Here is a 25438-nt window from a genome sequence, read left to right as displayed (position 1 = left end):
AGAGAAATATTTAACAATGTTGGAACTGAAGTGGTCATGTTTTTAAAAGAACTGAGGACCCACAGCTTCCACGTAAGGCCCCAAAATAGAGGCCAGGTTTTCAGAAAAATCTCAGTAGCTCTGAGCAGCTTCTATTTTTCTTCTTAAGTGTTTCTGATTGCTAAGCACTTCTGAAAATCTGACCACTTCATTTATGCATCTATAATAAGAGCTAACTACTTTTGAAACTCTGACCCTAGTTGTGGGTGCTGAGCACTTTTGAGAGTCTAGCCATATGTTTCCAGAGCTTGTGATTCAAAAAAATAACCTTGAAAACAAGACTCAAATATAAACTGATGTACTGTTGACTTTCTGAGTCTCCAAACAGCATGGAACTACTGAGAAGTGTGAACAGCCCCATTCCTCACAATACTATGTTAACAATGAGATCTAAAGATGTTTTCTTAAATAACATTATTAATTATTTCACTGCTGATCATTTTAGCAGCAATATTCAGGTAATATGATTATACCACAATTCCAAACTGCCTCCAGTGCCTCCCTGGTACCAACTGCCCTACGTCGCTGCCAGAGCCTCTAGCTTTCCCCTGAAAATTTCTATGATGCAGTTAGATAATGCCATTACAAAAATTCACAACACCCTGAAAGCAGAAAATGTGGGAATGACATACAATAAACTGACACAGCAGTTAGCATATTGATTGTATTTGTCACATAATGAGCTGGCCCTTCCAGGAAGTTGGAACTCAGCCTCACCTGTATCAGGTGTGGCCCAACTCCCTAAGCAAAGAGAATGAATCCAGGGGTCACATGATGGAAGCATGTGACTCAGAACCAGGCCTGCTGGGAGATATGAAGAGCAGCCTGCATTCAATGAGGGAAACTCCAGGTACACAGCAGCTCTGAGAGTGAGTGCTTTGTTAAAGACTATTGGGGGGGGAAAGGCTAGTGAAGAGGCCTAAGTTGAGTAGATCTCCTTTTAAGAAGGCTTGGGAGAGAGATCTGCAGGGAAGAAAATCTTGTCAGAGGAAAGTTTCAGTAGGTACATGACGTTAGAACCCTGCACTAAGGGTAGTGATCCTGCTTAGGTGGGAAATCGGTATTGTTTTGATCTTTAAGCTAATAAAGCAGACTCCCCAAAAGTGAAGATTATTGAGACTAAACCCTCTGTGATTATCTGGGGAAGAAGGAGAAACTGAGGCAGCGGACAAGCCCAAAGCTGATTGGATAAGTCTCTGCTACAATGTTGTTCAATAAAAAATCTCAATTTATTTAATGCATCTGATTCGCTTTGCAATATCCACTAGAGTGTCAGAGAATCAAAGGACATTGCAGTAACACTTATTCCTCATTGCTGTGGAGTATTACTATTGATAACAGATAGGGAACCTTTGTCTGACCATCACATGTTGTATGTGTCAAATATTTATTGAATGCCTAAATACACAAGGCTGTTTTCTTATTCTTTGTATATTGGGAAGCGAGGGGAAGCCTTGGCAAAATGAGCTCTGAAAATTAACAGTTGGTAATGTCTCTGATAAGTATATCTTTCATTTTACCTGTTGTTGTCTTTACATAATGCCAGCAGGTAAATGCCTCTAGCTAAAAATAATAATCAATTATCCCCCACTTCAGGTCAGATATTTGTGAAGATAACTGATGTGTAGTTCCAGCCAATTATAACTTTGGAAATAGAATTCTCTTTTTACCTTCCCAATCAGTCACTCAGGCACAGAAATAATCTCTGGAATGGAGGTGGAAGAGTGGAAATTAAAGCTCCTTTGAAACGTGTTTGCAAAAAAAGTTTTAAAAAGGAAAAATAAAACTCAGCAGTTTAAAAATATATCAGACAATTTGCATCTGAAAATCCCTCCAGAAAAGGAGAAAAGTGGGGCTGACGACACTTCTCCTGTAACACTAATAAATAGTGTCTGCTTACTGTTTCTCCTCTAGCCCTCTCCCTTTTCTCATCTGGCTATAAATAGATACTCCTCCTTTGCTGTTGCACTTTTGAAACAACAAACAAGAGGTGGATCACTTCAGTGGCACCCTATTGTTCCTCTCCAAGGATGTGAAGCTGCTGTTCTGTTTCACAAACACTGCGATATGCTCTTAGCTCACTAGAATAATGTTGGAGATGATGACTCAGTATGGGGGTGGCCTACACTCCAAGAAGGCCTGGATCATGTTTTTAGCCTGCTGACTGACCCTGGTTGTGGGGGTATTTCTATTTCCCTTGACATAGCTGAGATTTATATCTTCTATTGGTTCCTCACATGCAAAGGGCTTCATGTGGAGGAGGAAAAGAGATTGCATTATTGCCCATCACGTGTATCTGAAAGTCATGAGTCAGGCTCCAAAATATCATGATATTGGATTTAAAATAATGAGATTCTCAATAAATAAATAAATAAAAATAATCTTTGAGGGTTTTTCTTTTATTATTTGCTTTCTGGGTTCTGATTCATGTTTTCAAGCTTTTCTCTGCAACCAGGAGATCGAGAAACTTTTTCTTTTAAAATGAAGGCAGGAATTCTCACATAATAAAATGTTTCCAAGAGCTGGGGCCTTAAAAACAACAGCAAATATTGTGAGACTTGTGATAAATTCAGAAGAGTTGGTAACAAAGCATCTTCACCTGCACTGTTCCTTTCAGATTACATTTCTGAATTAAGTTTAAGATGTCTATTCAGACACCAATCTGTAGCAAACACAAACATACAGATAGCATGATCTCTATTACTTAAATCAGGCATCTCTAGAAGGTGTAAATGGGTTCAGAACCCATTGGTATAATAATTCAGGCATCTACTACTTCACCCAAATTGCCATTATTTGGTAGCGGTGGTGTGCTTATAACCTCTTGGCCTGCCTCTCGGAACTAGAGGCAGGGCTGGCTCCAGGCATCAGCTTAGCAAGCAGGTGCTTGGGGTGGCCACTCTGGAGAGGGGCGGCACGTTCAGGTATTTAGCAGCAATTTGGTGGATGGTCTCCCGCTCGGCGCGAAGGACCTCCTGCTGAGTTGCCACAGATAGTGATCGCAGCTTTTTTTTTTTTTTTGGCTGCTTGGGGCAGCAAAACCCCTGGAGCCGGCCCTGACTAGAGGGTGACATAATGAACACTTAAATAGGTCAGATCCCATCCAGCAGAGGGGAGTGGTTAACTGGACACTGATCCTTTCATGGGGACATGTAATCCAATGAATTTTTGAGGGCCACATGCAGCATTCACTTCAGGGCAAAAAAGATTTGTCCATGCCAAATGCTAGGTCATCTAATTAAACGAGGATTCTTCTTTTTTTTTGTTTTTGTTTTTGTTTAAAGCAGGTATCCGACCACTGCAGTGCCACCTTGCTGGATGAGTGCCAAATGTCCATCCATGGGGCAGTAAGTAGCAGCAGGCAAAGAGGAAATGGGAGGTCCAGATTAACCCCAGAAAATATAAATGTTAATTGCAAAAGGTTTGTGGTGTTGTTGACAAAATTGACCTATCTAAAGCTCATGAAACTTCCATGACACATCAGAATTTTTTGTGAAAAATGTCACTGGACAATTTTTCCATATGTACTTGTACATTAGATTGAACACAGGGCTAAATTTGAAGCCAGGCTCTACAACTGACTAACAATACTGTCAAGACTGGGTCATGGGCAATCAGCATAGGGGCTAGAGCCAGAGTAGGCTGGCAGGAATTGGAGTCATGGGTTGATCAAGGATCAGAAACCTGGGGCCAGAGTCAGGCATCAAGGTTAAGTCAGGAGAGTTGGTACTGGGAGGTAAGGCTGAGATTAGGAATGAGAAATCATACACAGGAGAAAAGGCCAAGTCAGAAACTGGGTCCTGGAGCCAGGTCAAGACCCAGGGATTAAGAGCAGTGTGAGGAAGCAGGGATTGAAGCAGCAGCTAGCTGGTGATCTGCCTGTATCCTGCCCCAACGAAAATAATATGTCTGGGCCAATCACAAATATCCTCTCAGTTGGGCCTTGTGTGTGTGGCACACCCTGTGGTGGTTGGGCCCCTGAGGCTCATGACTTGCCTAGTGTTTCTGCTGCCACAGCTGTTAGGTGATGGCAATCCACAGAGCCAGGTCCTAGTCCTGCTTCTTCTTACACTTATCTGGCATTTTACCAACATTATGTAGTAAAGTCTCAGGAAGTCCTTTCTAATGTAGGTTAATAGCATTCCTATTTTACAAACAGGGAAACTGAGGCACAAGACGTTCAGAGGCTTGCCTAAGGTAGTGTCAGAAGAACACAGATCTCCCAGAGTATAGCTCTGTGCTTAATCCACCAAGGCATACTGCTTGTATTATTACTACTTAATATTCTTTACAGTGTCCTTGAGCACTCAGCAGTACAAAAAAAAAAATACAAGGTCCCTAGACAAGGAGCTACAAATCAGTATTAGATAGTATGTAATGAGGAGGGGTAACAGAGAAAGGTAACATCAAGAAAACATGGCTACTCAACAAGGAGATGGTTGTGAAAAAATGGACAAATAAGGCATTGAAACTGGCCTCATTGGTGAAGCAGAGTGTAAGGAGTGGGAAAATGTGCTGAAGGACGAGGGCAGTAAGTAAGGAAGATAGTTATGTTAGGCCCTGATGGTGGAGAAATTCAAGGAGATGAGGGTAGGCTGATATGGTTATAATGACAGTCCAAACTAATCTTAGTCGCTGCACTTCGTATGAACTACAGTAGGCAGGGCCGGTGAAAGGATGTTTCGCACCCTAGGTGAAACTTCCACCTTGCGCCTCCCCCCACACTCCCGCCCTGAGGCGCCCTCCCCCACGGCAGCTCCCCCCCTCCGCCCTGAGGCACCCCCCTTGCAGCAGCGCCCCACCAATCAGCTTAGGCATCACAAGCCTGGGAGGCGGGAGAAGTGAAGCGGCCACGGCGTGCTCGGGGAGGAGGCGGGGCAGGGTTGAGCTGGGGCAGGGAGTTCCCCTGCGTGCCCCCCCACTTACTTGCTGCAGGCGGCCCTCCCCGCGCTTCCCTGCCCCAGATCCTTCTGCCTAAATGCCGGCGGCGACCAGGGCGGCCGAAGATCCGGCCACCGTGGTCACTCCCAAAGAAAATGGCACTTCCCAAATGCCAGTGCCCTAGGCAACTGCCTTGGTCGTCTAAATGGTTGCACCACCCCTGACAGTAGGCTACAGTGAATGTTAAGGAAGTCAGTGAGGAGAGGTTACAATTATCAAGCTTCAAGCTGATAAGGGCATGGAGAATAGTTTTAGCTGCCTGGACAGAACAAAAAGCTCAGATCTTTAAGATGTTTTGCAAAGTGGCAGCAAGATTTGAACCTGGCCTAATACAAGGAGCAAGGGATATGGAGGAGTGGACGATGACTCCCAGGTTATAGGTATGTGGCACAGAGAGGATGATATTGTCAACAGTAACAGAGAATAGAGGGAGTAGAGATAGTTTGGAAGGAAATCAGTTTTGGATATGGAAACATTCAATCAGTACTGAGATATCCAGGAATGAATCCTCCTTAAATGCATAAATATACATCCATTTCCTCTACATCCCCCTTTTATTTCAGACAGAAAATACCTTTAATATTTCAAGTTGCAGTAGCTTTTGGTATGGGGGGAGGGGAAAGGAGAGAAACCATAACAGAGCAATCAATCGAGGCATGCAGAAACATGCAAAATAAATTGGCAACATATTTTTTCTGATGTTCAGCAAAACAACATTCACTAATTTCATGCAAGTCCAAATCATTAAATTTCTTCCAAGAAAAAACAAACAAAAGGGAACACAAAAACATTTCAATTGTTTCTGGATAAAGAGGAGCTAAAACCATTTTTTACCTCAAAGAACCTCCTGTTGTCCACCCAAGACAAGAACAAAGATTTTTTTTTAAATTGAATTTGCTGAAGATGTAATGTTTTTCCACATATTTCTACAGAATCATTATGCTTGACTTGAACCAAACAGGCTGAGGAACGTGTTAACTGTAGTCAATATTTTTACTGATGCAGCCCATATTTAACTAGAGAGGGCTGAAACTAGGCATTTCTATTCCACAAGAAATTTTGACATGTCCAAAAAGATTTTGTTCTGAATCAGACAAGAAAAAACAAGAAATTCAAAATTTCCAGTAATAAGGTGAGTCTAATATCTTGGGATTGATGAGGCTACCGCTACGCTGCGTACAAAATTTCCAGTGGAACAGAAATCCTCCAAACATCATTTTAGAAAAATAAAAATGTTTCAATTTAAGGTGGGGTTTTTTTGAGCAAAACAGAGCAGCCAGCTTCTCCTCTCCCCCCAGCTCTGCAGCAGGGACCCTGGAAGCCTTGGGTCCTCAAATTCATGGCAGACCCCAGAGCGCGGGGGTTCACTGCAGCCGTCCAGGTGAACCCTGTGCCTGTGTTTAGCAGAAGTTTGTCAAAACCAAAATGTTTCTGTGAAACCTTGTGGTTTCAACACTTTCAATTGAAAACATGTTTGCTTGGAAGTTCCCAATCAGGTGTATGTTTAACACAGCGGCTCTTTGTTTCCTTCTAGTGTTCAGTGTCCTTCTAGTGTCCGTATAGAGGTTTATGAGTTCGCTACTAGCTCTGAAACAACTGACCTGGTCCTTCAGCTCAAGTCGCTCATTCTTTTTGAAGAGGAGGTTCCAGATTCAATCCTTGCACATGACCTGACCAGGGCATCCTTACACTAAAACATAGCTGGGGAGGGAGAAGGTTTTAAATGAATTCCTTTATTCTGCCCTCCCTCTCATGATAATGGTCCATGGCTGTTTGTGATTAGGCTCTAACATGATTGTCATGAGGTGGAGAGGGGCACAAGTCATTTCCTTATAGTTAAAAACATTTTGTGCATTCATCAGATCACAAGATGTTACTTATGAAAAAGAAGTGTTAATTGATTTTTTTAAAATCATTTCAACGCTTATTTTTAAAACTATAATTTACTAGAAGGAATGTAAGAGAGGTGTGAGTACCCGAACAAACAAACAAAAACAAAATATCAGTCCAAAAGCAGCAAAAGGGAATACAGAGAATTAATCTTTTTGGGGGTGGAGGGGAGAGAATGATTTTAAGTACTAATTATACAGGTAATGTAGACTTAAGTCATCTTGTAATGAGCAAGTACAGCACAGACAGCAGCAATTGATGCTTCCCCCACTATTGTTCCTAATGAGCCATGAGTCTGACCTGGAGGAAACAACTGAGTCTACATGGCCCACACTCAATACTTTGCCTCTCTGCTAAGTTTGCCAATAATGTCATTTGTGACAGATAAGGTGTGTGAGATAATATCTTTTATTAGACCAACTTCGGTCGGTGACAGAGACAAACTTTCAACAGAGCTCTATGTACCTCAAAAGCTTGTCTCTCTCAACAGAAGATGGGCCAATAAAAGATATGACCTCACCCACCTTGTCTCTCTAATATCCTAGGACAGGGTTTCTCAAACAGGGGTCGCCGCTTCTGTAGGGAAACCTTCCAGCAGCTCCCATTGGCCCAGAGCGGCGATCCGCAGCCAGTGGGAGTCGTGAACGGCCAGACCTGCGGACGGGGCAGGTAAACACACCAACCCGGCCTGCCAGGGGCTTTCCCTACACAAGCAGCGACCCCCATTTGAGAAACCCTGTCCTAGGACAAACACTGCTACAACTACACTACATAATGTCATTTATGACCTGTCCCTTAGGCCTTGGGCTGAGATGACCAGGTCATTCCACATAGTTCAAACAGCTGTGTGATGATAGTGACTGGGCCAAGACCACAGAGGTACCCTATGGTGAAAGGTCATGGCAAATCTCATGAATCTTATGAGCTGGAAAATTCTCTGCACTTTGAATTCTTTAAACCATGATTTGAGGACTTCAATGGCTCAGACACAGGTTTGATACAGGTGTGGGTGGGTGAGATTCTGTAGCCTGCATTGTGCAGGTCAGACTAGATGATCGTAATAGTCCCTTCTGACCTTGAAGTCTATGATTCTATGAGTCATCAGATCTCCCTAGATTCTTTACAAGTTAGTTCATCCTTGGACAGTTGATTTTATTATGCGTTTCTTTTTATTTTTAATGTGGCAATAAGCACCCAGCCTATGCTTTGGATGTCAATCATAGGCGAAAACTCACAAACTAATATAAAAGACCAGTCCATTAATATAACTGCTCCAACTCACAATATAGTTCATCCTCAATAACCTGAGGGAAAAGAGAAAGAAAATATGTTATTCAGAGGGGAGTTAACAAATCCAAGGTCCAGCTGCTGAGGGACAGCAATTTTCAAAACTGAGGCATCCTCAGGGAGAATACCTGGCCACAAGCCCCCTTTAATTTACAGTGCGGGGGACTCAAATATATATATATCATGGTGAGAGAGACAGCAATTAGTAGATGACTCAAATCATCAATCTTTATGTTACCTAACTGGGTGGGTTTCACAGACTACCATCCTCTTGGGACATCTGGTCCCTTCTCTTAATCTATTTAAAATTCCTATATCAGCCATAATAAAAAAATACCTTTTCCAAGATGTTTTAGAGTCTCTGCTTTCCTAGATTCTAATAAATGGGTGCAGAACATATGGTGTATCTAAGCAGGTGTTTTTTCCCAACCTGCTCTACATCCACAGTTGACACAATGCAAATTCGAAACTCATCCCGTGCTAAAGTTTAGCTGTATTAGTAAAGATATTAAAAATAAGGTAACAAAGATCAACTCCCCAGACATGGTTATTCCAGGGGTTCCCCCATCAAGAGTTCTCAGCTCACATCCTAGATCCTCTCTCTCCTAGAGAATAACTCTCACTTTGATTATATGCAGTGGGATAAAAAGTCATCTGCCTCATTCAGCAAAACCCACTTAACACTTTCTCTGCTAACAGGGTGTTTCAGATAAATAGTTCAGTAATTGTTGTTCTTGTAAGAAGAAATGATAAAATAAACATTTCTACTTAATTCAGAAGTTGTTTAAGAAATAATTCCATTCAGAAATTCCTTAGATCAAGGGTTACATTTTGCAGTCTGGTTCGTATCACATGCAAAAAATAAATAAATAAATAAATAAAAATAAAATAAAATAAAATAAAGGCTGTTCAGGGATTCAGGGTTCATTTTTCAATGAAGAGCCCAATACTCTTCCTGCTCCAAATCCAAATTTGGACATAGTGATGATAAGACTCATAATACTTAACATTTTGTTTAACTGAATCTTAGGTAAGTAAAGAAAATGATTTCACATGCTTCGTACCCATTGGGAAATGGTTATGAATTTTAAATACTTTCAAATGTAGGTTAACAAATGAGACCCTAATAATCAAACACACAGATTTTTACAAGCTGAAGTACACTTTAAAAAGACCCTAATTTATTTATTTTTTAAAAAAAGTCAAAGATAGAAACAGAACACATCTCCCTGTCTTGTTTCAGGCTTTCAAAAACAGAACAGTTCTAAAAGTATTTTCTCCAGCCAACGTTACCAGTATTTTGCATTTTGCAGATGCACAGTCTGTGACCGTTAAAATCTATGGATCTTCTAGGTTTCCGTTATTATTCCAAATGAATGGAAGAGGAAGCGAAGCCGGGTTCTTTTGTGTATAAATTAATATCAGCTTAATTTAAATAAACAGCATGCATAGGTATTGAGAGGACCACTTACAAGGCAGAATTTACCCGGAATGCCAAGTACTAGAGAGGAAGGATGGCCCAGTGGTTACGGTGCACTACTGAAACCCCGAAGAGAACCAGGTTATATCCCTCCTGTGCTACATATTCCCCGTGTGACACTGGGAAAGTCACAAAGGCATGTCTTCACGGCAAAGTTCCCTTAGGTTCTTATGCAAGTGTTGCCCCCAACCGAAAGCTCACTCAAGTGCGGTTGTGCTTTAAACTCAAGCTGCCCCGTCGGGGGGGGGAGGGAAATGGGAAATCAGCTAACTGTTTAATGGGTGTAAAGTGCTTTGAAGATATAAAGTGTTAGTTAAATATTCTAGACTCTGAACTTTAATAAAAAAAATCTGATGTTAACACAAATAAAAATAACTCCCTATAATTAAATGGTTCAGACCCCCTGCCAACTCTGCAGCGTATCACCCTGTGTCTCATTCAGGATCTAGCACACACAGGCCCAAGCCTGCTGAGCTGTCCCCATTACAACAGGGCAAACAAACATGTTTTCTTTGTGCTCTGTCAATAATTAAATTTCCTCTGCTTCGCTGAGGATCCCCCATCAGCAGTGAAAAGTACGAGGTATTTTAGTGGGTCAGACTCTGGCTGCTTTTATTATTTCAAACATGGCAGACTGCATTTGTAACTTTCAAATCAACTAGCCAGGCAGCTTTGTCTCTTAACTCTACTCAGTGATGGCTGGCAAAATTTCATTTCATGGGAATAAAAAGCTCAGCAAGATATTAACCCCCCTTTACCAAGGAGGGATAAGAAGAAAAAAATGTAAAGTGTTTCCAAGCAATATGTTTTTCCTTAGCCCTCTGAGATTCTGTGACCATTATTATAGCTGGTATGTCTGTTTAGGGTTTACCAGAGCTAGTGCAATGAACAACCTTGTATTGATCAATTTCCCTCTGGCAAATGGGTAACTAAAACCTCTGAGGCTTACATTTTCAAAAATGGTCACTGTTTTATGGGGTACATAACATGAAACACCTTGGACCCCATTTTCAGAGGTGCTAAGCACCTGCAATACTCACTAACTTCAATGGCAGCTGTGGAGGCTCAGCACTTCTGAAAATTAGGCCCAAGGAATCTCAAAATAGGCATTCAAAATTTGAAATACCCAAAAATCCATGGCCAGTTTTGGAAATAATGGGCATAAAAAGCTGTACAGGTAGTAACAGGTAATAGGGATTCTTTAGTTCACACAGCTAGAGGCCTGCATATTTGGAAGCAGAAAGCTGTGACTTCCATTCCACAATGCTGCATGAATATGGTTAGTATATATCTAAGTTGAGGAGGGCCAGCGGCAGCTCCAGGCACCAGCGCTCCAAGCACGTGCCTGGGGCTGCAAGCCGCAGGGGGGCGGCTTGCCGGTCGCTGTGAGAGCGGCAGTCAGGCAGCCTTCGGCGGCTTGCCTGCAGGAGGTCCGCCGGTCCCGTGGATTCGGTGGCAATTCGGCAGCGGGTACGCCAAAGCCGCAGGACCAAGGACCTCCTGCAGGCGCACCACCAAAGGCTGCCTGACTGCTGTGCTTGGGGCAGCAAAAAAGCTAGAGCTGCCTCGGGGGAGGGCCCAATCCTGTTCCCATTGAAGTCACTGGACATTTTGCCACTGGCCTTAATGAAAACAAGGGTGTACCCTTAATCTTAAAAATAAATTTATTTAGTAATCTGGAAAAGAGCAATTTTAAAATGGATTTATGTTTAATTTCTCCACATTTTCAGGGTCCAATTTCCCCCCCATTTCATGCTGATTTCAGCTCACACTGGCATGAGCGGAAGTTACTTCCACTGCAGTAGGAAAGATATCCCTTGGCTGTTTCAATTACAGAGGATTGTACATTTAAAATGGAAAGGGAGAAAGTAACATTTCAGTACTCTTAGAGGTCAGTGAGCTCTCGAGAGGCTGCTTAACTTCTCCCAAAGTGGATTTTATAGCACAAGTGGAGTTAATAAGTTAATCACAGGATGAATCATAAAAATTAGAAATGGAGAACTGTTAAAAAGAATTTAGAAAATGGCCTCAAAGGAGATTGAGATCTTTCAGTGTCTAGTGATGGAATTTTATAGAAAACTCTGAGGGCTCAGTGAGCTTGTTAACATATATTTATAATGTTCCAACCACTAGCCTCATAGGCCTTCCCCCGCCCCCGAAGTCTGCAGCTCCATGTGACCCAGACTATTTGAATATTTGCCTATTCAATACCCTCTAGTCACAGGACTGAGCCTTAGTTTAGTTTCTACTGATGTATAAAGTTAAATGATAGTCCTGGGAGTCACTCCCTTGGAGTTCACTCACTGTCCAAGAGCTGTGCATAAATTAAAGCAACTGCCCAACCAGTCTTAGCCTCCTAAAACTTTTCTCCCATATTTGCAATAAGGGAGCTTTGGCTATGGCAGGCATTGAGCTTGTGAACAAGGGTGATCCAGTTGATATAGTGTACCTGAAGTTTCAGAAAGCCTTTGACAAGGGTCCTCACCCAAAGGCTATTAACCAAATTAAGCAGTCATCGGATAAGAAGGAAAATCCTCTCATGGATCAGTAACTGGTTAAAGGATAGGAAACAAAGGGTAGGAATAAATAGTTTTCACAATGGAGAGAGATAAATAGAAAAGAGCCCCCTCCAGGATCTGTACTGGGACCAGTGCTGTTCAACATACTCGTAAATGATCTGGAAAAGGGGATAGACGATGAGGTGGCAAAATTTGCAGGTGATACACAATTACTCAAAATAGTTAAGTCCAAAGCTGACTGTGAAGAGTTACAAAGGGATCTCACAAAACTAGGTGACTGGGCAACAAAATGGCAGATGAAATTTAATATTGTTAAGTACAAAATAATGCACATTGGAAAACAATCCAAACTATACATACAAAATGATGGGGTCTAAATTAAATTGTTACCACTCAAGAAATAGATATTGGAGTCATTATGGATAGTTCTCTGAAAACATCTACTCAATGTGCAGTGGCAGTCAAAAAAAACTAACAATGTTAGGAACCATTAGGAAAGCGCTAGATAAGAAGACAGAAAATATCATAAGTATACTGTGTAAATCCATGGTACACCCACACCTTGAATACTGAATGCTGTTCTGGTCACCCCATCCCAAAAAAAGATGTATTAGAATTGGAAAAAATATCAGACAATGGCAACAAAATGATTAAGAGTATATAACAGGTTCCATACAAGGAGAGATTAAAAAGATGAGGACAGTTTAGCTTAGAAAAGAGACAACTAAGGGGGGATATGATAGAGGTCTATAAAATCATGAATGCCATAGAGAAAGTGAATAGAGAAGTGTTATTTAACCTTTCATATAACACAAAAAATAGAGGTCATCCTATTAAATTTATAGGCAACAGGTTCAAAACAAACATAAGGAAGTATTTCTTCACATAATTCACAGTCAACCTGTGGAACTCATTGCCAAGAGATGTTGTGAAGATCAAAAGTATAATTGGGTCCAAAAATGAATTAGATAAATTCACAGAGGATAGGTCCATCAATGCTTTTAGCCATGTTGTTCAGGGACACAACCCTGTACTCCGGGCGTCTCTAAAACCTTTGACTATCAGAATCTGGGATTCAATGATGGGGGATAGATCACTCAGTAAATTGCCCTGTTCTGTTCATTCCCTCTGAAGCATCCAGCACTGGTCACTATCAGAAGACAGGATACAGGGCTAGATGGACCATTGGTACAAACAAGTATGGTTGTTCTTAAGAGTAATATGTCTTCTCAAAGCAAATTTTTTTCTAGGTGGCTATGCACGGAGTGACACCTCTTTCTTTATCCCTTCACAAGCAGAGGCAGTCTGCAGGGCATAATCAAAACATATCCCCCTACCAAGTCATTGGAATAAGGTTAGGATGCTATGAGCCTGTAAGGGAGCAGCAAAGGCAGCTCCCTCTATCACAACTGCACAACACTTGACCTTGGGAAAAGCTTAGTGTTGACTGTTACCAAAGGGATTAGCAAATGTTCCATTTTTCCAACACTGTCTTCAATTACTTTGATAAGCAATTAAAATGCTAATTAAAAAAACAATCCAAAATTCTGTACTCAGAAGGTTGTGAAATAATAAGCTCTTGTACACTCACTGCAATTGGAAGCTATAAGAAGGTCATAATACAGATGGAGCAGAAAGGTGTTAAGGAGAGCAGCTGTGCCTCCATAAATATTATGCTGATAATTTCTTGAGGCTGCTTTGTTTGTTCATATTTTTTTTAAATGAACACATCTGGCATGATGTCTCTTGTACTGTCATCACCACCACGTTGGAGTTAGTGACTAGATTCAACCTCTCTTTTTGTTGCTTGTATTTGCACAAGGCCCCAGTGTGCAGGAGGGTTTCCCTTTGAGTTCTGAATGTTTCAACTGAAAGGCAGTCAAAAGGATGCTCTTTTATGGGGTAAAATTCATCCCAGCAGGCCTGCACAAGCCAGAAGACAACTTTCACAGTACTGTAAATACCAAGGATACAAACATTTTGAATCAGCCTCCCAAATATTATGAGATTGGCTTTAAAATCATGATGTTTTTAAAATAGTAATTTTGGGGTGATTTGGAGTGCTTTTTAGTTATTTTTTTAAAACTTTAGCTTATAGAATGCACTCACTTCATGTTTTCAAGCCAATCTCTGCAACCATCACAGCTACAAACTTTTTTTTTATTATTATTTTTATATTAAAGCTGAGATTCGTATGAATTAAAAATAAATCCAGGAGCTGGTGCTTTAGGAAAAACACCAAATATTATGACACACTTAATAAAAATCATGAGAGGTAGGAACACTGTACTATGAACCACTTAAGTCCTATTTTGCAGGCTTATGTGGTGCATTGTTGCTAGTCCTGTACACCGGTGAATTTAACCGTAAGAGAATTTAACTCATTATCAGTTGAACTGTATAAATAGCCAGTATCTTTCTATCACTTTTCCTACTGGTATGCATACTCAGGGGAATGCTGGATTAAATTCTCTATAGCCCATATTACAGCATGCTGTCCAAAAAAATCAAAAACAGAACAAAAACCACATTTCATCGCTGTTGCTATGAAGACCCTATAGGCAACTCTGAAATCCCCTTACATTTTACCTTAAGTAATGAAACAGGAGTGAATTCATGTTCACATGTAGTTCACAGTTTGATGTGAATATGATTCCCTCCCTTAACACTGTTTATCAAAATCTTGTTTATTTAATAAATTATCCACTTGCCTTTGCTCTCCCTTATCAGTACTTAGGGCTGACTAAGGCTGCTTAAAAGAGCTGTCATGCTGCAGTTAATACAACACAGGAGACTGAAGTCTCCATTACAATGCATTGACTTCAAAGGTACTGCAGAATTTGTTAAAGTAATCTTGATGATTCCCCTCCCTGCCCCACAAAAAAAAATGTTTAGGCATTAAAGAGAAACTCATACACTGCAGCAAACTTACTAGAAGACTATCAGTGTAAATCTCCCTTTGCACACCCACTTCCTCCCCAAAAAAGAGGTATGATTCATTTACAAAACAAAAAAGAGTTCTTTTAAAAAACAGAGTTCTCACCGTGGTTGTTGCAGGATAACTGCAACTGTATTTCCCCCCAGTGGTCCAGCAAGGGTACCCACACTTCCAGCTCCCCAGCTGCTCCCATTCTGGGTGGAGACCTGTCTCTCTCCCTTCTGATGAGGATATTCCCAGGCTGCACAGTTTCTTGCCTTCACTGTACATTTCCCACCAAAGACAGTCTTTGCCTAAACAGAACTGCTTTCTTTCTCTTTACAGAAGAGAAGACAACAGTGTAATTGCTACAGCTACAAGTTTCCATACAGTTCTTTCTAAGCAAACAGACTTTATTCTTAAGGTAAAAATAATTAGAGAAAACATATTTAAAAAAAAAATAAAAGAACCTACATACATGCAATAAGCTTACCGGGCATCACCCCACACTAGAGATTTCATTGAGATTGCAAGTTCATCAGAGCTTCAGCTCAGAGCAAGCACATAGTCCTATGGGGCCTCAGTAGACCAAGTCTCTCCAATCCTCTCCTAAGGACTGGGATCCTCCATGGACCAGAGGTCCTGTCAGTTTGCTGGATCAGGAAGATTTAAAACCCTGAGTCAGTTTAAAAGCCAGGCTTTTATCCAAAAGTCTCTTCTTTGTCTGTTGGTTTTTGAAGAATTCAATTTGAACTAGTATGGGGGTGGCTTCAAAGGCTGGTAACTGGGGGACTTCATTAGCAGCCCCCTTCACTACTAAGGTATATACAATGCCACAACACATACACAATACACAAACACAATGTACCCCTAAGGTATTAACCCCATTCAACAACATTCAATAAGGTTTAGCTTAATTCAAGAAAGTTTATTTTAACTCCATAAGATTTGTTCAGGATACTATAGGATATTGTCAGTCCGTCACAATGCCCACCAGCACTTATATGTTTTGTCGGTGGTTTAGATTTGTCTTAAAACAAATTCCTCAGGGCAAGGACCTCTTTGCAGTACTGAGCACAATAATGCAAGTGCTCTGCAAATACAGAATATTAATTATATTTACTGTTATGCCTAGGCTGTATTCATCTGGAAGGCATGTATTATATGATCACACAAATAGTGCTGTTCAGAATAAATTATCCATGTACTACATTCCTCAGTTTAAGCATCTATAAAATGGAGATAATATTGAGTAACGTAAGATAGACAAAATGGATAATCCCTCTTGCTACCAGATGTAAGCCATGCGCTAAATGCCTGGGATTGGGGGTTATGGGGAAAGTATAACTCTCTCCCTGAAGCATCTGGAATTAGCCACTATGAAGATATATAACCTGCTCTTCAGACACAGAGTAAAAGACAGGAGAAAACAGCATAAAGAAACTAAATAATTATTAGCCAAAAAGGAAGAAGTTGCAGCCTGAAGCAGCTAGAGGAAATATGAACACAGCTATGTCATTTGCAAATTTAAAGGAGCAACCACTAAAAAAGCTGGGGAAAGGCTTTCATACAAGGGCAAGCCAAAACTAGAAGTCAGAAGATAGCGAAGGGGACTGAACTTCCATCTTATGCAAGACCAGAGAAACACTGGACTTCTGGTTTGAAAGACTTTGTGGCATAGACAGGATAAGGAAAACCCTTTTAGGGGAAAACCTGAATATTTATTTTTGAAAAACAACTCCAAAAATATGGACCTTTATTTCATTTTGCCTGTCATGTTGCATAAATGTGTTTATCAATAAAAACACAATGCAATAAAAATACTTTCCTCCCTACCCTACATGCACAAAAACACACAAAATATGCCTTATAGTTCCTTTGGGGTTTAAAGATCTTTGGTAGCTTGATGATGCTAAACAAGTAATCTGCAGTTACTATACTGTGAAAGGAGATTTTCTAATTTTAAAGGCTTAAAGAGATTTCCCTCTCACTACCTAAAATCCCTAATCCTGTAAACATTTATGCATGTGTTTAACTTTACTACCATGAGTAGCCCCATTGAAAACAATGGGACTTCTGATGGTAGTAAGTTAAGCACCCATGTACACATTTGCAGGATCAGGGCCCAGCTGATTAATTACAGGCCTGAACTGCTTGTTAGCTGAGCAGCAGGAATTCCCAGACTCAGCAAGTGAAACTTAGAGCAAGTTAGCATTGAATGTGGTTGATGTTTTGTCTGTCAATTAGGTTATTTCAGAATTGAGGCTGAAAGAGATGTTTGGTCTCCCCAACAATGCATTACACCGTACATTGAATCATGCAGCCACTTCTAAGGTGTAACAGTGGTCAGTCATGCTGCACAGCAGAAAGGGAAGAAGAACACTCTGCCTGAAACTGCCAGGAGAGTTTACAGCAGCAGAATGTAATTACCTAGATTGGAGTTTAGCCAGAACATTATGAACATTAACACTGAAAATGACACAATAAAGATCAAATTAACACTTCAGATAAAACAATGCTATTAAATTTATTTTGATACTGTTTAGGACAAAAGGGGACTGAATAACATTATATTATATATAAATAAAATGTGTGTGAGCAGAGATTTTTGAATGAGTGGTATCACCAAAATGAAGAAATAACTGTCAATGTCTTTAAAAAAAAATCCCTTGTCAGCTACCTTCCCCTTTATTTTTAAACCTCAACTGCTAGTCCTGTTTCATGCCTCTAGATTGATTTACCTTCTGTATGTTAATTTCCCAGCAGATTCTGGCTGTTCTAGGTAAGGTATTTCCATTAGAGTTTCAGCTCATTCCCACTTCATCTTGTCTCCCTATATCCCTGTAATTCTAGCTAGAAAATATTGTGGTGTCAGCTAGTGAGTTAGATTGCATTGTCTAGTTGACAAGGTGAAAGCAGTTTTGTCTTAATGCAACAGAATCAAGGAGAATTGATTATACTATTAAAGTATTTAAGGAAACAAATGGTAACATTGACACTGATGGAGCATGTCTCATTAATACTGCTGCCCTTATGCAATGAAGAGCAAGAAAAAAAGCCATTGAAGGAACTGACATTCATATTTTTATCTATGCACTCAGTACACATAACAAGAGAGAGTGGTAAGGTGTAGGTATTTACCACTATATTGAAAGCAAACCTTATGACCACAGCTGGAATAGAACTCAGATCCTCCTCCTCCAAAATCACTGTTCCCTTCAACTTGAATTAAAAGATATACTGTGCTATAAAGTACTTGTTAGGAGTATAAGGCCTATGAAACACTGCAGAACAATTTATGCTTTCATCCTGTAGAAGGCAGTAGTACACACACACACACACGCACACACACAGCTAGATTTGTTACAATTCATTGATATTTAAATTCAGTATGAAAAAATATTACTTTAAAAAAAAATCTGCAGATGGCAATACCATGATTTAATGAAGGAAACATTGATTCTGGTAATGTTTTAAATGAAATTGTTTTCCTTCTCTAATTATCTGTTTTTGTTTGTACTACTGCAGGTCAAGAATTAGTTCTTTTAGCTTTCAGAATAAAAACACTTAATATAAATTGTAATGCATAGGAGCTATAATGAACATCACAGGGCACACGCCCAAAACCTTCACGGCACCTTACGTAAAAGAGATCAGTATTCTAAGAAATGGGGGAAAATGCCTTAAAACTCCCACTTGAGTGTGTATTTTGGGCTCCATGATGCAAGTTGCTGAGTGCCTTTTAACTCCCTTCAAAGCCAATTGGAAAGTACAGTGAAGCTTCTACAGGAAAGGAAGCATGTCAATCAAGCCAGGGTGATGAGAAGTGGTCAACTTTTCCTGCCACTGTTAAATGTTCATCTCTGTCATTGGTTTCTAGTAAAGATGGGCCAAAACCAGACCCCTGATCTCTGAATTTGGGGATGATTCAGCATCCACACCCAAATCCGGATCTAAACTTTATGTCTGGCTTTCCCTTAGCCTCTGTAATGGCCCAACCAAAATCCATGTGTGAATAGGTCTGACTTTGAGGGTTTGAAATCTGGATGCAAATTCTGAAGCTGTACCATCATCTCTTTAAATCAGTATCTCAAAAGCTTCACCAAAACATAAGTACCATGCCTTTATTGAACAGAACTGGGCAAAAACACTGAGAGGGTGCTGCCTGGGTCAACTGACTTGGGCTCCAGATGCTCAGGCTGCAGGGATGAAAATTGCTGTGTAGAGTCAGACATTCAGACTTGGGCTGGAGCCCAAGCTCTGGGACCCTCCTCCCTCACGGGATTGCAGCCCGAGCCTGAACATCTACACCGCAATTTTACAGCCCTACAGCCCAAACTCTGCAAACCTAAGTCATCTGACCCAGGCCAACGATGGATTTTTAATTGCTGTGTAGACGTACCCTCAGAAGTCACAGCCCATTCACCTCTGAAGAAAGATGGGGAGAGAAGGAAGCAGCAGCTGGAGATTAAAAGGAAGAAAGGGAGCATGCCTCATGGCCTCTCCAAATCACATCTCCCCTTTTCTTGGCTAGAGAAAAATAAGTCTAGAAAATAAAACATACCCACCTATTCTAGCGGGAGTTCTAGTCAGTCAAGAGTATTGCTTTCTTTTCTGTAACTCATCTGTCTCATTCCTGCGCAAGTCTCCTTTCCCCTCCCTCACTCCTGCTCTCATTTTCCCTTCACTGCATTCCTCTCTTTCTGTGGCTGCTAATTTTTCTTCTACCTCTCTCTTTTCCTCTTCTTCCCCCTCATGTGCTTGCACTGAACACATATGTCCAGACTGTGGCTTTTAAAGACACGGTGTGTTGGGGGTGGGATTATAGACTAACAGCAGAATCACAAGTATTCCACTAGTGCTGGCATTTGTTTTGGGGAGACAGGGACCTGGCCACAACCCTTGGGATGCATACTGCTGCACTGTAAGCACCAGGATTCTGTCTGACCCCTGCACAGTGCACAAGGACATGGTGAAGGGATACCTACTTGTGCACTCATACAAGGAAAAGAAAGGGTGAAATCCTGGTACCATTGAAATCAATGCCAAAATTGCCATTGACTTCAATGTACCAAGAAATCACTCAGAATCTTTATTCTAGGGAAAATCCTCTTTTGCTTACACTCCATTCCCATATGCTTTTTGCTCCTTTGCTGCACTTTGTGTTCAAGTGCACCCGGGAAGGAGCACAAGAAGCTAGTCTACTCAGACTCCAAATATGTCTTTAAAATGAACATGCAAAAGCTGACAAGGGAGGAACAACTGGAAGTGATCCTTATGTCCTCAGTGTTTGCCAGAACACAAATGCAGCTTGGTGGACAGAGCCTGACAAAGTTGTTTTTCTTCAGATATTTATACCTCAAAGTTATTCATCCTTTCAAAAGTTTGAAGCTGTTCAATTACGAAGACAGACAAGCAAAAATGATAAAAAGAACCACATGGCAGGACCATAAGGAGTGTAGGTGGAAAGATTAAAATGGAGGCATCATTTATTGTCTAATGCATATTTCCTCACCGCACCTCTCCCCAGACATACCCTTCCATCACTTCCCTCTAATATTTCTGTGCAACTTATCCACATCATTTGTCTTTGTGTTTTTCAGTGTATAAATGAAACCTGCCGTTTGCTAATGGACAATAGAATAATACCAGTAATTGCATGCTGACCCATATTTCATATTTTAATGTGTGTCACTCTGCACCTTCATTATTTCTCTGTGTGTGTTTTTACTGTGGAGAAAAGATTGAGCAGAGAAAATATGTGGCATACAATTGTGCACGCGCATACACACACACACACACACAGTAATAAACTTAACAGCTGTCTTTTAGATCTTACCCATTTAAAAAAAAATAATCTAGTGTTAATTGGCATGCCTGTCTCTGAGACATGATACAATTACTTAATTAAAATTAAAAACAAAAAAACAAAACACCAAGCAAGGTTTGCACCTTTGTATTCCAATAATCTCTTGACACCACTTTCCGAGTTCTCATTGCACAATAGATGAAGAAGCACAAAGGCTGCAGTAAGAAGTGAAAAGCATGGCAGGGGAATAATCCTTCCTTTTAACATCAAGTTTTCCATTTGATCCAGTGGTTTTCTTCCCTCTCGTTTTCTGACTTTGGTAGCATGAAAACGTCTGGCTGAAGAAGCGATCGAAGGCTCACAGCTACTATTGTGAGCTAACATTTGTCTTTAGATCTACCAGGAGGGGAGGGAACATTGGGTCTTCTCTTGGATAGATATGTGGAAATTCACTTCTGGACTAGTCTCAGGCTCATGGTTTCTGCAGGGAATGACTCAACAAAGTACCAAATCTCATACCTCACATCTATTAATACAGTCGTCTTCTTCTGAAGACAAAGATCTGAATCTGTCTCCACATAGAACCTCCATACAGGAATGTAAGCTCTAATTACAGCTTCTCTTTCTGGATGAAGTGCACTGTTACTTATTATTCTTATTTTAACAACAGATGTTTCTTAAGGCTTGTCTAATCAGCCACAAAGTTAATGACCTCTGTAGTGCAGAGTTATAGCACACTATCCTGCCACAAACTAAGAATCTGCATGGACCCTGCTGCTGCACACTACCAGTTTTGTAGTAAGAACATAAGAATGGCTGTACTGGGTCAGACTGAAGGTCCATCCAACCCAGTATCCTGTCTACCAACAGTGGCCAATGCCAGGTGCCCCAGAGGGAGTGAACCTAACAGGTAATGATCAAGTGTTCTCTCTCTCCTGCCATCCATCACTACCCTCTGACAAACAGAGGCTAGGGACACCATTCCTTACCCATCCTGGCTAATAGCCATTAATGGACTTAACCTCCATGAATGTATCCAGTTCTCATTTAAACCCTGTTATAGTCCTAGCCTTCACAACCTCCTCAGGCAAGGAGTTCCACAAGTTGATGGTGCCCTGTGTGAGGAAGAACTTCCTTTTATTTGTTCTAAACCTGCTGCCCATTAATTTCATTTGGTGACCCCCTAGTTCTTATATTATGGGAACAAGTAAATAACTTTTCCTTATTCACTTTCTCCATATCACTCATGATTTTATATACCTCTATCATATCCCCCCTTATTCTCCTCTTTTTCAAGCTGAAAAGTCCTAGCCTCTTTAATCTCTCCTCGTGTGGGACCCGTTCCAACCCCCCAATCATTGTAGTTGCCCTTCTCTGAACCTTTTCTAATGCCAGTATATCTTTTTTGAGATGAGGAGACCACATCTGTACACAGTATTCAAGATGTGGGCGTATCATGGATTTATATAAGGGCAATAAGATATTCTCGGTCTTATTCTCTATCCCCTTTTTAATGATTCCTAACATCCTGTTTGCTTTTTTGACTTTGACCAACTGCTGTTTGAAATGGCAAGTTACTTTGTCACTTTGTCTTTCTGTGCCTGAGTCCCTCATCTGTAAAATGCGGCAAATAGTTCTTTCCTCCCTCATTGGGGTGTTGTGAGGTTAAGAACATTAAAGATCGTGAGACACTCAGATACTGCAGTAATGGGGGCCATTAGGTACCTAAGATAGATAGATAGATAGATACAAATCAGCAGCTGCAGATCCGTACGCCCTCATAAGACTGTATGCTTGTTCTGAACTGAAGATCTGATGAACTTGTAACCACAAAGAAGCCCCCTAGTATCATGTGTTGAAAGACTGATCTTGCCATTACCCACGTGAGACTTTGGACGAACTCTGGTAAACTTATTAGCTTGAGTGTAGGTTCTTTCATGGTTTTTAATGTGTTTTCTCTGTAATGCAGAGAATGTTACCTTAAGAATGAAGTAAGTTTACTTAGAAAGAATTGTGTGGTAAGTTATATCCATAGCAATTACACTGTTATCAGTCTCTGAAGAGAAAGCAAGCAGGTCTGTTTAGGAAGACTGTCATTGCTGGGAATTACAAAGTGAAGGCAGGGAACTATCCAGCCTGGAAATAACTGAGTCACAAGGGAGAGAGACATGGCTCTCCACCCAAGAGAGGCCACAGCTGGAGAGGTGGAAGCCTGAGAGTGCGTGCCCTGGCTGGACCACTGAAAGGAAATACTGTACAGGTGCAGTTGCCCTGCACTGTGACAGTATGTCACATATAACATTACACACACACACACACACAGAAAGAGCATGAGCCATGTAGACCGGACATATTGAGTAAATCTAACTCTTTTAACAGATATCCACCACGAGGAAAAAGGAGCTGGGGAGGAAGGGGGAGCAGAAGGGAAAAAGGAAATGAGACAGAAGTAAAGGGAAAATAAAAAAAAAAGATGCTCTCTATGACTTAGCTCTTAGTTTAAGAACTTCTACTACTTTTGGATTACAAAGACAGTTATCCAACTGCCCATAGTGTAAACAGGGTGTGACACAATGGCCCATTGGCAAAAGGTCTCAGTTCTTTGCATATAACTCATCTCAGATCTGACAAACTCACTACATCAAATATACCACCTTCATGGGATTTATGCCTAAAGTGTATCATAGAATCATAGAATCTCAGGGTTGGAAGGGACCTCAGGAGGTCATCTAGTCCAACCCCCTGCTCAAAGCAGGACCAAACCCAACTAAATCATCCCAGCCAGGGCTTTGTCAAGCCTGACCTTAAAAACCTCTAAGGAAGGAGATTCCACCACCTCCCTAGGTAACCCATTCCAGTTCTTCACCACCCTACTAGTGAAAAAGTTTTTCCTAATGTCCAACCTAAACCTCCCCCTCTGCAACTTGAGACCATTACTCCTTGTTCTGTCATCTTCTACCACTGAGAACAGTTTAGATCCATCCTCTTTGGAACCCCCTTTCAGGTAGTTGAAAGCAGCTATCAAATCCCCCCTCATTCTTCTCTTCTGCAGGCTAAACAAGCTCAGTTCCCTCAGCCTCTCCTCATAAGTCATGTGCTCCAGCCCCCTAATCATTTTTGTTGCCCTCTGCTGGACTCTCTCCAATTTATCCACATCCTTCTTGTAGTGTGGGGCCCAAAACTGGACACAGTACTCCAAATGAGGCCTCACCAGTGCTGAATACGTGATCGAGGGAATGATCACGTCCCTCGATCTGCTGGAAATGCCCCTAATTATACAACCCAAAATGCCATTAGCCTTCTTGGCAACAAGGGCACACTGTTGACTCATATTCAGCTTTTCGTCCACCGTAACCCCTAGGTCCTTTTCTGCAGAACTGCTGCCCAACCATTCGGTCCCTAGTCTGTAGCAGTGCATGGGATTCTTCTGTCCTAAGTGCAGGACTCTGCACTTGTCCCTGTTGAACCTCATCATATTTCTTTTGGCCCAATCCTCTAATTTGTCTAGATCCCTCTGTATCCTATCCCTACCCTCCAGCGTATCAACCACTCCTCCCAGTTTAGTGTCATCTGCAAACTTGCTAAGGGTGCAGTCCACACCATCCTCCAGATCGTTAATGAAGATATTGAACAAAACCTGCCCCAGCACCGACCCTTGGGGCACTCCACTTGATACCGGCTGCCAACTAGACATGGAACCATTGATCACTACCCGTTGAGCCCGACCATCTAGCTAGTTTTATATCCACCTTACCGTCCATTCATCCAGCCCATACTTCTTTAACTTGCTGGCAAGAATACTGTGGGAGACTGTATCAAAAGCTTTGCTAAAGTCCAGAAATAGCACATCCACTGCTTTCCCCTCATCCACAGAGCCAGTTATCTCATCATAGAAGGCAGTTAGGTTAGTCAGGCATGACTTGCCCTTGGTGAATCCATGCTGACTGTTCCTGATCACTTTCCCCTCCTTTAAGTGGTTCAGAATTGATTCCTTGAGGACCTGTTCCATGATTTTTCCAGGGACTGAGGTGAGACTGACTGGCCTGTAGTTCCCTGAATCTTCCTTTTTCCCTTTTTTAAAGATGGGCACTACATTAGCTTTTTTCCAGTCATCCGGGACCTCCCCCGATCACCATGATTTTTCAGAGATAATGGCCAATGGCTCTGCAATCTCATCGGCCAACTCCTTTAGCACCCTCGGATGCAGTGCATCCGGCCCCATGGACTTGTGCTTGTCCAGCTTTTCTAAATAGTCCCAAACTACTTCTTTCTCCACAGAGAGCTGGTCACCTCCTCCCCATACCGTGCTGCAGAGTGCAGCTGTCTGGGAGCTGACCTTGTCTGTGAAGACAGAGGCAAAAAAAAGCATTGAGTACACTAGCTTTCTCCACATCCTCTGTCACTAGGTTCCCTCCCTCATTCAGCCAGGGGCCCACACTTTCCTTGACTTTCTTCTTGTTGCTAACATACCTGAAGAAACCCTTCTTGTTACTCCTAACATCTCCGGCTAGCTGCAACTCCAAGTGTGATTTAGCCTTCCTAATTTCACTCCTGCA

At 41.4% G+C, this 25438-nt stretch overlaps 2 long non-coding RNA genes across 2 annotated transcripts in view; one reads left to right on the top strand and one right to left on the bottom strand.

Moving 5' to 3' along the window:
• LOC123370250 overlaps positions 1-25438 on the bottom strand; it is an 87023-nt gene that overhangs the window by 14068 nt on the left and 47517 nt on the right. The window lies entirely within an intron of this gene.
• The window catches only part of LOC123370251, a 48081-nt gene continuing 23472 nt past the window's right edge, over positions 830-25438 (top strand). Inside the window, exons 1-2 of the long non-coding RNA XR_006579329.1 lie at positions 830-908; positions 3327-3386. This is a non-coding gene — a long non-coding RNA (uncharacterized LOC123370251). The remainder of the gene's footprint in view (positions 909-3326; positions 3387-25438) is intronic.

The sequence above is a fragment of the Mauremys mutica genome, chromosome 4 (genome assembly GCF_020497125.1).
Source record: "Mauremys mutica isolate MM-2020 ecotype Southern chromosome 4, ASM2049712v1, whole genome shotgun sequence".
Lineage (NCBI taxonomy): Eukaryota > Metazoa > Chordata > Testudines > Geoemydidae > Mauremys > Mauremys mutica.
Note: the sequence above shows the minus strand (reverse complement) of the source record. Positions and strands in the feature narration are given on the sequence as shown.